Source organism: Numida meleagris, chromosome 4 (assembly GCF_002078875.1).
Source record: "Numida meleagris isolate 19003 breed g44 Domestic line chromosome 4, NumMel1.0, whole genome shotgun sequence".
In the NCBI taxonomy this organism is placed as follows: Eukaryota; Metazoa; Chordata; class Aves; order Galliformes; family Numididae; genus Numida; species Numida meleagris.
This window is the reverse complement of record NC_034412.1, coordinates 32,847,515-32,861,709: the sequence shown is the minus strand read 5'-3', so window position 1 is coordinate 32,861,709 and position 14,195 is coordinate 32,847,515.

The window sequence follows — 14,195 nt, the reverse complement described above, 5'->3', positions numbered from 1 at the left end:
GCATACCTTGCTGTAACCATTGGATCCTCCATACGGATGAGGTAAGACTCGCTTCTACAAGGTGACATGAATCTGCTGGTTGAGTCATAAATCTCCCTCATCCAAGACTTCTTAGTAGTTTTGATGTTCTCCAACCTTTGTCAGTGCTCCAGTGGTTAGGCAGCAGCAGGTATGTCATTTCACATTCTGAGTTGCACTTTGGATGGCAGAGACAAGAATCCCTGCAATATACATGGATAGAATGTAAGAAAAAGAAATAAGCATATGAAAAGGAAATACTGTCCCTGCTTTTTTTCTTCACAATATATGTCAGCTGAGTGTGACCACTCTGTGTTGATCACCAAAGAACAGACACTCCTCAATGCTATTGTGAGGGCTGGCTTGACCCTAGCTAAGCTGTCCCATGATCCCCTTTAGCAGAAGATTTGTTGTTCTACTGTTTCCCTACCTCATGAAATGTCTGAATGGGAAAATCCACTCCATTTGTCTGCTACTATTTCTGCAGCACAAGATGGCTCTCAAGGAAGAACTGTCACATACTTCACCCTAGAACAGACTCTTTACCGTAAGTTTCTTGGGATTAAGATCATTTGCTTCTACACTAGATGTAAACACTATTTTACTATTACTAATCTCCTTACCTTTGCAGCTTTCTATGTCTGTAATTAGTGCAATAGTTCTTAATCATGGTGAGGGGAAGGCAAGAAAAGGGGTTGTCTCCTTCTTCCACAGGGAGTGTTTCTCTTATTTTTTGGGTCTCTCGCTACTATATCCAAGCACTTCAAGTATTTGGTAGATTGTGCTAGCAACAATAATGGGATGAGGAATACTGAAGGGTTTTGTGGCCTATTTTGGCAATTCTGTAGTAGATTTATTTGAAGACATGTCTTCAGAATATGCTGGGAAGCAGACTTGTGAACCCGGACTTCCCAATTTGCAATAGTGAAAAGGGGGAAAAAAGCAAAACCAACAGACATGGCAACATCACAACAAAAAGCAGGTGCATACTTCAACTCTATTTAGTCTCAATCTTGTTGTCTGCTTTTGGTCAGGGTGGAACATGTGCCTTCTGACTTTAAAATGGTTTCAGACTGTTAAAATAACTTAATAGATGACACCTAATAGTTATTTACTGTCGCCTCCATTTTAAATCACTACTGAGTGCTTTTACAGAGATTCATCCTTTTGATTAGAAGGAAACTTGCACAGTGTGACAAGAAAGATTGTTGTTTTCTTCCATATTTGCATTACATTCTAACCAGAGTTATTTGTCTCAACATATATTGACTTCAAATAGTATGAAGTTAAATATTGCCAATTCAATCCTTCATATGTACTATTTAGATACAGACATGAGAATGTATTTGAAATTTATCTATGATAATAACAGGAGCAAAAAGTCATTTCACAGTGTGAAAGAGTGAGTCATGCAATACATGTAATCTTCAGTCTATGCATATTTGCTCTAATGCTCGATACTCTAAATTAGGCTTTTGTATATAAGCAAAAGGTAAACCTACTCTTGAAACAAAGGTGATGGATTCCAAAATATGCAGTCCATATAATTTTATGCAATGAATAAAACAGTGGATTTCTATTAAATGTGCTTACAGTTTAGACTGTTGTTTTTTCTCCCACCTTCCTTTTGTGTTCTTTGAAGCTAAACTAAAATTTCAAAAATGATCCAGATACACTTATTTTGAGATTAAAAACTGCCTAAATGTGAAGTGCCTGTTAGGCAACCATCTGTTGGGAAAAAAATATTAAAATATAGCTATAAAAACTAAACTTTCCAAGTGAAGTTTAAAAGAGCAAACGACAAGAAATCAGCAAGATGAGGGTTTGTTTCAGAAAGCAAAGTTAACAAGAAGAAAAAAATGACTTGAAATCATAAATTGTTAGCTCAAGTCTTTCAGCTGCCCAAGAGTAGGCATGAATGAGCATGGTGAACAAAACTCTGAAAGCTCTTTTAAATTATGAAATCTTGTCTGGAATGAGTTATGAAATCTCCTTCTGCATCTAGACTAGCTCATTGCTAAGTCCTATGACTTTGGCTGAACCAAGACAGGCTGTGAGGAAACAATCTGTTCTCCCTGTTAAAATTTAACACTACTCTGCTGGAGCAATGCAGGAGTCTTGCAACTTGAGAGCTGCAGTGGGCTACAAATTAGTATTTCCTCTGACTAATTTGAGCAGATTCAGCGTAGAACTCTACTGGTATTGAAGGTGTCTTTATACTCATGAGCTACCCTTTCTTTTTGTGTCTCATAGTGAGGAAACACTTTTGTATGCAGGTCAAGAAAACCATCCTTGAAATAATTTTAAAACTTTTCCCACTTAAAGATGTGTTGCCATTCTTATTTGAAATATATGTGAATTTAATGTCAAATATTCAAGGGTTGCTACTGCTCTTGATAATGCCACAGCACAATTTATAGTGGATATTATTATGGTTAAATTTGGTATGAATCTCTGAAAAATTAGAACACTAAGTGTTTTACTATGTAAAATATTAGTAAACGAAGAGAATTCTGTTTACTTCAATATTCAAAATACTTTGAGATGCTTTTTACCAGGAGTTGCGGTTTGTTTATACTCGTCTGTCTGGCTTACCTAAAAACTAACTTAAAAGATACAGGAGCAGATGACATAAAAATAAATATTCAGTTTTCTACTGCTGCTTTGTAGAGTAGAAGTAGAACATTCAAATGATGAATCAAAAGATTTATTGAAGAATGGTTCACAACTGAAGTAATTCTAGGGAATCAAGGTTATTTTGCAATTTTTCCAGAACTGTTTGGTTTTTGGTATAGTCTTCTCTGTAACAGTATCTTCCTACGTTAGTAGGCCTTTCCTTCCTGTTGTCTTTATTGCACTGTTTCTCTCCACTTCTGTTTTTCCTCCATTCAAAATTTTGAAAGTGGTTTTGGTAGTTTTTAAATGTACCATCTTGACAGCACATATTTCCATATGAATTCATATCAATATTTTTCAGTGTTTTCTTTCTACATGTAGTTTCTTCATAAACTAGAAATTTTACTCTTTATTACATATCTATTATTAATCAAGATAAATGGGCAGACATGGATACACACTTGTGGAAGCAGAAGAACTTCTTTACTAGAAAAGGCAGCATCTATCAATACCTGCCTTCTTCTGCTAGCCAATAAGCTGTAAGAAACAGAGTAAATGTGATTTTTTTTACATAAAATATACTGACCTAAAAATATGTACATTTGATCTATTATTAAATATTACAATGAATATTTACAAATATTACAATACTATTAGCAAAAAACTCTGAAATTTTCTTCACTGGGTAAGTAATGTACTACCTTTTTTTAAATGATGCCAAAATAGGCAGTCATCATTTTGCCAGTAGATTACACTGTTCTGATTAGAAAACAGCAGCTCATTAGCTGCTCTTCCTGAATATGTACCCATCAGCACTCTGAAGAATGCCAGCACTTGAAATAGGACAATTACTATTATTTTTTCTAACTTGTGTGCATTTTGCCATTGGATTTCACACAAAATAAATTATAATTTTCCCTTCTAATCTCTACTACATCATTAGGACTTTGAATTGGGGAATCCGTTTTTTATAACAAATGGCTAAATGCCAACTACTAGTGGCATTCTAAAATGAAACAGACTGAACACAACAAACTCAGTTTGCCTTCCCTGACATTTCCCCTATGTTTTGTCTTGTCCTCTAGAATGACTTGACTCTTATTAACTCTTTTTGTCTAGGAAAAAATATTTTTCTGAAAGAATAAGTTGGAATAGTTTTCACAATTGGGCACATGGTAAAGCCCAACAGAGTATACAGACAAATTCATCCAAGTGCTTTGGCAACCAACCATCCTTTATTAAAGTCATGTAAGATATAGACAGTCTACTAACATTCCCAAGGAAGTCCCAGCTCCCACAAGACTAGACCACTGCCAAACTAGAAACCTAGAATTCCTATACTGTGGTCTTTGTTAAGTTACACAACTGTTTTTCCATGTTTCACAGACAATTCAATATAAATGAGCTCTGAATCATTTTCTCAGAGTAGTTAGATACTAAGAGGGCAGTAGAAAAGAATGACAAAGCTGAGGGCTCTTTACAGAAATCTGATTGTAGGTATTTCTTTTTGAAAAAAGTCTCACCATCTTAAGTCTTCTGCTCTGTGAAATGCTGATGCAATATAGCATGCTGCTGTCAGCCCGAAGACAGTACATAATCTTTATCTTTCCTTTATGGTTTTGGGGACTTAAGTGAAGAAAACAAACTGTTTAGAGAGGTCATTAGTAGGGAGGTCATTAGCTCACACATGGAAGGAGAATGACGTGATGAAAGGCACTAGTACTTGATGACATCTTTTCTTACACTCATTAGGGAGTTTATTGACATTGCTTTTTCAGTTTCACCAAATAAAGAGTTTTGGAACTTCCTTGCATTCATAAAACGTCCCTCCAAAGTGGTAAAACAGCATGTGCATCCTAGCCAAGAAAAGGGACCTCAAAGGTGACACAGCTAGTAGTTATGGATGAACATCTAATACCTATTGATTAGAGATAAGTGTGGATTGTGCACAACACTCAAAAAGCAATGGGGTTTAGAAGGGGTGCAGAGTCTTTAAGTGAATAATTACTTATAAAAGTAATAAGCTTTTTTCTATCACCATATTCCCTCCAAAGAACACAAAATCTGCCCAGATATTGATCCATCAAAATGCCAAGGGATAAAGTGTTGAACACTTTTAAGCAATTTCTGTGCAGCAACTATTGACCCTCTGTGTTCTTCACTTTAGTTAATAGAATTAAACCACAGAACAATTCAAATCAACTGAAGGAATTAGAAAAGGTTAAGAGGAGCATCCTAGTAAGTAATGAATCTATCTTTTTTTTCAGCAGTTTTAATAACCATGAGTTTAATTTAGCTACTTTATCCAAGAAATCAATGTTGATACATTCAGAATGAAATATTAGGGATGTTAAACACAGGCCAGAAGAAAGGCATGAAGAAGGAACCAACAAGATCTGAGAAAGGCACATATTTAGCAACTCATCATTGAAAACTGAAAGCTAATTATTCCTGATAACAGTATTTCTCTTTCTCAAGGGTTTAAAGAGGACTTAGTTTGCATCCCAAACATGAGTTCAAATATAACTTCATATATTCTGTGGAAACAAACGATTCCAATGCCCATTTTCATCTTGTTAATGCTAGCACGTTGTTATGCCTCAAATATGTTACTAAACTAATAATGACCTGTCCATTACATAACATGAAGTATTAAGGCACAGTTCTATAATTTAATGCTTCTTTGAATGTTATAAATTCTTTCCTAAGTTGAAAAAAAAGAGTACCAATTCAAGTTCAACACAAAACATTGTTTAGTCTTGTCTTACAATTTATCATATCTATATTTCCAACGCATACATTATAGAAAGTTCTTACATTCTTTGTCCCCCTACCCCCTGCCATGCTCCCTACAAAAAAAAAAAAAAAAAAAAAAAAAGGAAAAAGAGGGAAGGATGTAACAAAACAATGAATTTCTTCCTAAGGAAGATGGAGCAAAAGTTGTAGGCACAGTAGAACTTCCCTTCAGAAGATAACTGTGAAAATGCATATTTAAAATGATCATAAATATAAACACCTAGCTCACCATACCTACAGATTTTTCTCTTTAGAAATTTCCACTTGGTATGTTATCTTTTAAAGAAAAATTTTTATCAAAGTTACTGGAGTATACTATGAAGTTGTTCTGAAGAAAGCATTCTCCTTAGATCACATTGATATATACTCTTATAAACCTTAGCCTAACAAGGTTAATTTAAATTTTATCCTACAACATGAACATCTACTCTATTAAATGTATCAAGTAAAATGATGGTGTATTCATTAGAAATCAAACTTTACTGCAAATTTGTTTTATACCTAGTAGAAATGGATTTATATTAATACTGTTTTAATGATCACATAGTGATCACATGTACTAAAAGTGCCAGGTACTGCTTGTCCTTTCTTGACTTCATTTTGCTTTACTCTGTAATTCATTGGGATTCCTGGTTAACCTTTGTGAGACGCTGTACAAAAACTCCTTTTGTCTCAAAGATAGCTGTGGAGTGCAAGGACAACTAGAGGTGTCTCTGCCTACACAGGGGTGTCAGGAACAAGGAAGATTAGGGGAACGTCTTGACACTTATCACCTTCCTGGCTGCTCCCAAGATTGAATGGCTCAGACTTGTGTGGAGGCCTCAGTTTTCCTCTGCCTGGGATCAACAGAGAAAGATAATCTGCACCTCCCCACCCCTGCCGCCAACCGGACTCATGAAACATTGTGACACTGCAGCAGTAACTGTCTCTGCATTCCTATAACAAATCCTTACTTTCATTTTGTCTTTTTTACTATCACTTCCTTTGTCCCACCTCCCATTCCCACGCCTAGCTAACCAAAACTTTTTATAATAGGCTGGTTGGGCAAATATTTGACTACTTTCTGAGTCTAAATCTTACATTGAGTACACATATACCACCAACCATCTCTCCACTGATAATTGGAATGAGACAACCTTTTGCACCTTTTACAACGTTTTATTGGATACATAATATACGGCTTAATTTACATTTTCAAACAGCATTATTGAAATAAATTACCAAAAAGACAAAAGACTGAAAGAAAAGTATAATATTTGATTAGCATTTGCTATTTGAAACTAAGCCTTTATCAAATCCCACTCCCAGTAACAGGACTAAATCAAAGGATGTAAATAAAACACAACCAATGTCTCCAGTGTCTTTAGTTGGACAGGAGATTTTGTGTGTGTGTGTGTGTGTGTGTGTGTGTGTGTGTGTGTGTGTGTGTGTGTAATCACATGGTAGAAGTTTAGAATGACAGAATTATACAATCACAGAATGATGGAATTGCAGGTGTTGGAAGGGACCTCAAGAGAATATCGAGTCCAACCGCTCTGCTAAAGCACATACCCTACGACTGGTCACACAATCATAGAACCATTTGAGTTGGGAGGAATCTTTAAAGGTTATCTAGTCCAGATTTCCTGCGATGATCATGGAGATCTACAGCTAGATAAGGTTGCTCAGAGCCCCATCCAGACTGACCTCAAATATCCGCAGGTACAGATGTACAATTGTTTTACAATTATGTCATGTCTAGAACTGATGATTGAGCATATGGTGAAAGGGGTGGCTGGCCCAGGAAGCAAAGGTGCAAGCAATTCACCTGTGCTTCCCACCTGACCGGAAGGGGTAGACTCTCTGTCCACCCCTCCCTGAGCTCATTGAAGGGCTAGCCTCCAAAAGGAGAGTATCTTCTGGGTGAAGGCTTCTTCCTGAGACATAGTTTTCTGTAGCTAGAAGACCCTCATCACTAGTCAGGTGGGTCCACTTTTTTCTATATATAATTATTAACATTTCTAACAACCCTTTGCCTAGTGTCACAAGAAGCTTGTCAGATGCTGTTTCACTGCTTTGAAGGACCAACAACAGGGTATATCCACTACCTTTCTGGGAAACCTGTTCCGGTGCTTTACTACACTTATCATAAAAAGTCCTTTTTTTTTTTGCAGGATTGTGCTTTCTCCTTACATGCCCCAGCTTGTACTGCTAGTGGGAGTTGCCGTGACCCAGATGCAAGATCTTGCAATTGACTTTGAAGAACCTCATGAGGTTCTCTTGGGTCCACTACTCAAGTGCGTCTAGGTCTCTCTGGACGGAATCTCATACCTCAGGTGTGTCAACCACACCACACATCTTAGAGTTATTTACAGATTTGCTGAGGGCACTGTCAATCCCATTGACGATGTTATAGATTAAGATATTAAACAGAATCTGCCCCGGTACTGACTCCTGAAAGTCACCACTCATTACTGATCTACATCCAGGTATTGAGCCTTTGACCACTGCTCTCTGGGTAGATTTCACTGAAGTTTCTCTTCTTTCTTTACAATGTGAAATTAGTCCACTCTTAATGTTGTTCATATGGTGTTTTAGAAATACCTTCAGCAATGATAAAATGTATGATTAGATGCATTTTACTCCTAGTTTTTAAATCATTTATGGATACATCCATAAATGTATTTGCATGCAAAATTGTTCGGAGTATGTTGCTGAATCTGAAGGAGCAACAAGCTTAGCTATTCATGTCTTTTTGATTAAATGAATATGAGTACCCCTTTCCAAACTGTGAATTAAGCAATCCCTTATTTCTACAGGTTATACTAAGGAACAATTTACAACTCACACTTCAAAAGAAAATTCCAAATATTAAGATCTGTGATATATTATGTCTGTTGCTCATATCTCTGTATATCTCTGCTAGATATGATGAACTGTTTCATTAGCTATCAACAAGTTATGTACACCACTGACACGCATCTTTTACAAATAATAATGCAGACAGACATTTAGAAATTATTCAGATGGCTGGCACATAGTATCTTTTAAGAAACTTCCATTTAGTATTCTTTAAAAACTACATTGTGAGAGTTATATTTAAATCTGATATAAAACTGGTAAGAGGAGATTCAGGAAAAAAAAAAGAAAGAAAGAAAATACAGTGTTTCTACAAGTTGAGTTAGTAACAGATATGAAAAATACATTCATGAAACTTACAAAAAGTTTTTTAAAAATCCAAACTAAAATAAATGGAGCAGGACCAGATTGCAAAAAATTTTAACTATGCATCTTTCTGTGCTCATTTGTGAGACAACTGATGAGTTCAAATATTAGTTCACTATCTTACCCCTGTAAGCTCTTGGTGGTGTTATTATTAATTGCAGGAAAAAGCCTACATCCATTTAGCTATTTGTATAACTTACAATCTGATTTCTATTTATCTGGTCCTCGGCTATTCAGGCGTCCTTACTGTATTTCTTTCCTGACTAAAATTAGGTGTCTGTATTCATCATGTCTTTGCAATCTTATTCTTACTAATGCAAACGTTAAAATCCTCTTCATTTGAGAAAGTAAAAGATTTTGGCTAGTAACAGTCAGTCCTCTGCCTGAGAAGATGTTCAATGTAGTTTATTCTATAAAAGAACATTAAAGTTTCTTAGAAATCTTTGTGTCTTCGTTAGGATTTCAAAGTTGAAAACCAAATTTAGTGAAAATAATTTACACTAGGTTTTAAACCACCCAAGGAATATATCATCAGTGAAGAGCTATAAAGATCTGAAACAAGATGAGTACATCATTGTCTGATCTCTGGTGTCAACATTGTTTCAAGCACACAAAATTATATGCACTAAATGATTTAGGTCTGTTTTTCAGATATTGTCTTTGAAAAAATCAAGTTAATCAAGTTTTGGACAGTCTTAAAGTCAGCGACATAACATTCCTTTCACAGTGATATATTCCAAGACTTATTGATTAACTCTCATCCTGTGAATACTTGTGGCTCATCTTTCTACTTGGTTAAATAAATTATGCAGGTAGGTCACTACATATGTGTGAGTACTGCACACAACAGAAATACTTAAGCTATCAAGAAGGAAAAGTACCAATACATTCTACATTCTATAAGCATAATACAATAGAGATTTATTAAGACTAACAAACTGATGGTCTGACAGGGCAGGCTTTTTCCCTTCAGTACTATATATTTCAGAATGTGTTATCCAACCTAATTATGTTAGTGCTAAGTGATTGGAGTATCACTGTTTCCCCTTGGGAGATTATTCTTCATACTTAACTGACATCAATTGCTTTTATCCTTCACATTACACCTAATTTTTCCTCTTCTTAACCACATACAATTTCTAAGATTTGAGTCTTGAAAAGAACTGCTTTCCATCTGTGATTTTTACACACTTTTGATAAATGTTTACTGTATATATTGTAATACTGTTTACATATTTCTTCTTTGCTGCTTGGTTCTATCATCTAACTTTCTTCAGAGCTCGAGAAGTAAAAAAAAATATGAAAATTCTCCCTTTGGTTATTAGTACTGTTGATTTTTTTTCTTTGCGGGGTGGGGGAGAGGAGGTGTTTTGTCTGTGTACTGCTTTAAGAGACTGAGGAAGGGATTTTGTTTTCAGCTGGGGAAAGAAATCACATATTCTCCTGTAATGTTCTCATCTATAATTACCTTTTTCCATAACTCTCCAACAGAAGCAAAAAGCTTCTTGTTTTGTATACATTCATCATTTTTCTTTTAAATATTAGCTAATTACTCCTTTCATACACTTTCTAATTTCCTCTTTACATTTCATCTTCTCAATTTAATCCCCTTTCTATTGCCAGTGTTGACTACAGCTTTTAAGATAGAACACATTGTTCTCCATATTTCTCTACATATTATTACTTAATTGCAGGCTTTCTCCCCTCTTTCTTGCACCTGCTTTTTCCATGTAGGGATGGGACATAAGATCCTATTTAAATAAACAAAAAAATAAAAAATAATCTTGTGTATAAAACTTAAAGCTCAGTAAACTGGATTTGAACTTGTAAGCACACTATCATGTAATGGCTTGAGTTGGAAGGGTCCACAAGAATTACCAGGTTCCAACCTCCCTGCTGCAGGCAGGGTTGTCACCCATTAGATCAAGCACTAGATCATGCTGCCCAGGGCCCCATTCAACCTTCATGGGCAAGGCATCCACAACCTGTCTGGGCAGCTTATTCCACTGCCTCATTACTCTCTCAGTGAGAAACTTCCCTCTGACATTCTCATACAAATCTCCCCTCCTTCAGTTTAAAACCATGCCTTCTTGTCCTATCACTATCTACCTGTGTAATAAGTTGACTTCACTCCTGTTTATAATCTTCATTTAAATATTGGGAGGCCCTAATGGTGTCTCCATGGAGCCTTCTTTTCTCCAGACTGATCAAGCCAAACTGCGTCTCACTGATACTTTGTTCTCTGCAACATACAAAAACAGGACATGACACAGATAGTTTGAAGTTAGTAGACACCTTGTTGAGTAAATTTTTTCTGTAACATAGGACCATCCAGGCTCAGCAGCGATACCTCCAGTACTGTGTATCCAGATAAATCTTGTGTTTGTGTGTCAGGCTTACAGGGCTAGCACAGCTGAATACTACTAAATGTGGGTCTGCAATTGCCACTGCAGATAGGTTGCAGGCATGGCCAAATAAATTTACAGCTGTATGAACTTGAACTATAATTATAACTGACAAGTAAAATAATTTTGCTGTGTAGTGCAAACTATGTAACTTCCTGGACCAGATAATCCTTACTAGCTTATTATCTGAAAAAAATTGATTTATCGCTTCCCTGTGAACCACCTCCTTTATATGACAATATTTGCACAGGGGAATATGTTTATGTATTTGTGTAGCAAGCAGTCATTTGAAGTATCAACACATTGCCTCTCTAAATCATGTCCTGATGTGAAAGAAGGAATTTGATAGATAAAGTTTTCCCACAATCTATTTATTTTATTCTATTTCTCTCCTAGAAACCAGAGGCACTGAAACTCTTTTGGTTTCCACAGCTAGATAATCAGCCCATCTACATGAAGAATGTAGGGCACGGCTTTCCATCTTTTTTAAAAAGCAAAAGAAAAGAACTACTAACACAAGGGACATCATTGTTGTTTTAGGCATTTCGGGGCACTTATTATCTCTGGCTTATGTTTGAATGAGGGATATTTCTGAACTTTGCAGCAAGCATGGTGATTATTTTTCTTGCCACTTAATTGTCCAACAGCATGGTTGATAGATAGTGACTCTTTAGACTGGAGTACATACTTGCCTGATTAACGTACTTTATTTTGTCAAATCATGGTGTCTAGAACTGTCTTTGACTTCAATAACAAAAACTCGACAATTCCTACCTACTATCATTAATTTGTACTCTGCAATGTTCAGTTTCCATGTTGTGCATCTATTTGGTTCCCTCAATACACAGAATTTAGTGTTTATTTTCTCAGGCTATTTTTAAGCCTTATCACTATAGGAAGTTGTAAAAAAAATTTTGAAGTAGCCAGGCAGTTTCTAGTAAAGAATAAAGATCTAACTAAAATCTTAGAAGTGCTATGGAAATATTTCTAAAAGTGGAACATTTTATGTATAATAATTTCATATTAACATCTGTCTAACGAAGCATCCAGACATCCTGGACTCATTATCTAGCAAGCATTCCCTTCAACTTCACACCTTCCTTCACCTATTACTTTTTTTTGATACCATTCAGAATCTCTTCCCAATATGAAAGAAAACCAAACAGTTGAAAAGCAAACAAACAATCAAAAAAAACCAACCCTCAAAGCACTAAACGAGAATTAATTTGTGAGGAGACCTTAAAATCTCATTTTAAGCAATTGAACATAAATACTAAGCTTGAAGAGTACTAATGATACTATCACTAAAATAGTGTCCAGTACTTGGATATGTCTTTTTAGGATGAATGTCAAGAACGTGGAATATGTTTTTCAATAAAGAATTGACAGAGGAGTTTTTTGTCCTGAAAGGAGTACTCACAAGGAAAGAGAGAATGAATTCATGTTATTGTCTTAATCAAACCAGAACTCGAAGGGGAAATGGCTTCAAGCTCAAAGAGGGTAGATTTAGGTTGGATATAAGCAAACGCCTTTTACAGTGAGGGTGGTGAGGCACTGGAACATGTTGCCCAGTGATGTGGTTGATGCGCCATCCCTGGAGACTTTCAGAACAAGGCTGGAACAGGCCCTGGGCAACCTGATCTAGCTGTGGTGTCCCTGTTCACTGCAGAGGAGTTGGACTAGATGGCCTTCTGAAGTCCCTTCCAACTCTAAGGATTCTATGAACTTCAGGTGCAAACTTTCTATGAGCTATAAATATGTACTTTGGAGGATCCCTGAGAGTATTTAACAAATGTTAATTAAAAATATTGGTTTAATTAATTATGGAAATCTGTTTTTTCACCAATCATAGTATTCAAATGATAGTTGTTTTTTTTTTCCAATCAGTTAAAAGTAATAGGCATAATGTAAAAATAAGCAAAATATTACAACTATATAATATAAATGCTTTCTGTTATTAAAAAAATGTTAATTTAAATAGGACAGTCATAGCACTGAGGGAATATTTTTCATATGGTGAAAGATCTAAAGTAGCACACATTTTTCCTCTTTCAGATGCTATACTTAGGATTCTTTCTACCCATGCTTTTCTTGGCTTTGATGGTGTAATTTTCTCAGTCATACTAATACAGTCTTCAAGGAAATAACAACAGAATAAATGAGTAGGGCATCTCAGACTTCAAGAAAATAGCTCAAATGCCTTGTCAAATTTTATCTTTCTAAAAAACATAAAAGGAGTTTCATGCCTCATAGGCTATGCGTAAATAAAGACAGTAAAGTACCAGTTTGCAATACCATGTTGACATTCAGTAACAGATGTATTTTGATACAACTCTGAATAACTTTCCTCAATTCCCAAAATAAAACACAAAATAAGTGAAGGTATCTTTACTCTTCTAAGATATTTTTGGTTGAGAGGAATGGATGCTAGCTTTTTCCTATTTTCAAATTTACAGAGCTAAAAGGAGGGAAGGGATTCCAGGATGCCTCTAATTCAATCTGCTTCTCAAAGACCACACAGCCTCTCTGGGCAGCCCACTACACTGCTGGATCTATCTCAAGGTGAAAAGATTCTTATTTTGTCCGATTGAAACCTCTCAGTTTATGCCTGCTGTGTCTTGTCCTCTTACCATGCAACACTGTGAGAAAATTGACTGTCTTGAGAACCTCCTTGCAGGTGTTGTAAGGCTGCCATTAGGGTTCCCCTAAGCCTTCTTTCTCATGAATGTATTAGCACACAAATCACTAGAGAATATGAAATTCTGAAACTCATGTTAAGGTCCTTCTCTTGGAGTCAGTATTGCAACCTGTGACACAAATAAATCTCTGGCTCATCATCAGTAAGACTGAAACCATAAGCAACTCTTCCCATAGAAAACTAATAAAGTTAACAGTAGTGTTCTAATTTTGAAGTATTAACAGTGTAGTTTCTTCAGTAAGAGATCATTGTAATGTTATCCTGTTAGGCTTTTTTAAAAGGAAAATAAAAATTATTCTTGGTTACTCTTCACTTCATTCACAGAAACATAGAATGATCAAGGCTGGAATAGAATTCTGGAGGTCATCTGCTACAACCGCCCTGCTTCAGTACGGCTTCTTGCCCAGGGCCTTTTACCAGTGCATTTACAAGTGAAGACCAGATTTATACTTCACTGG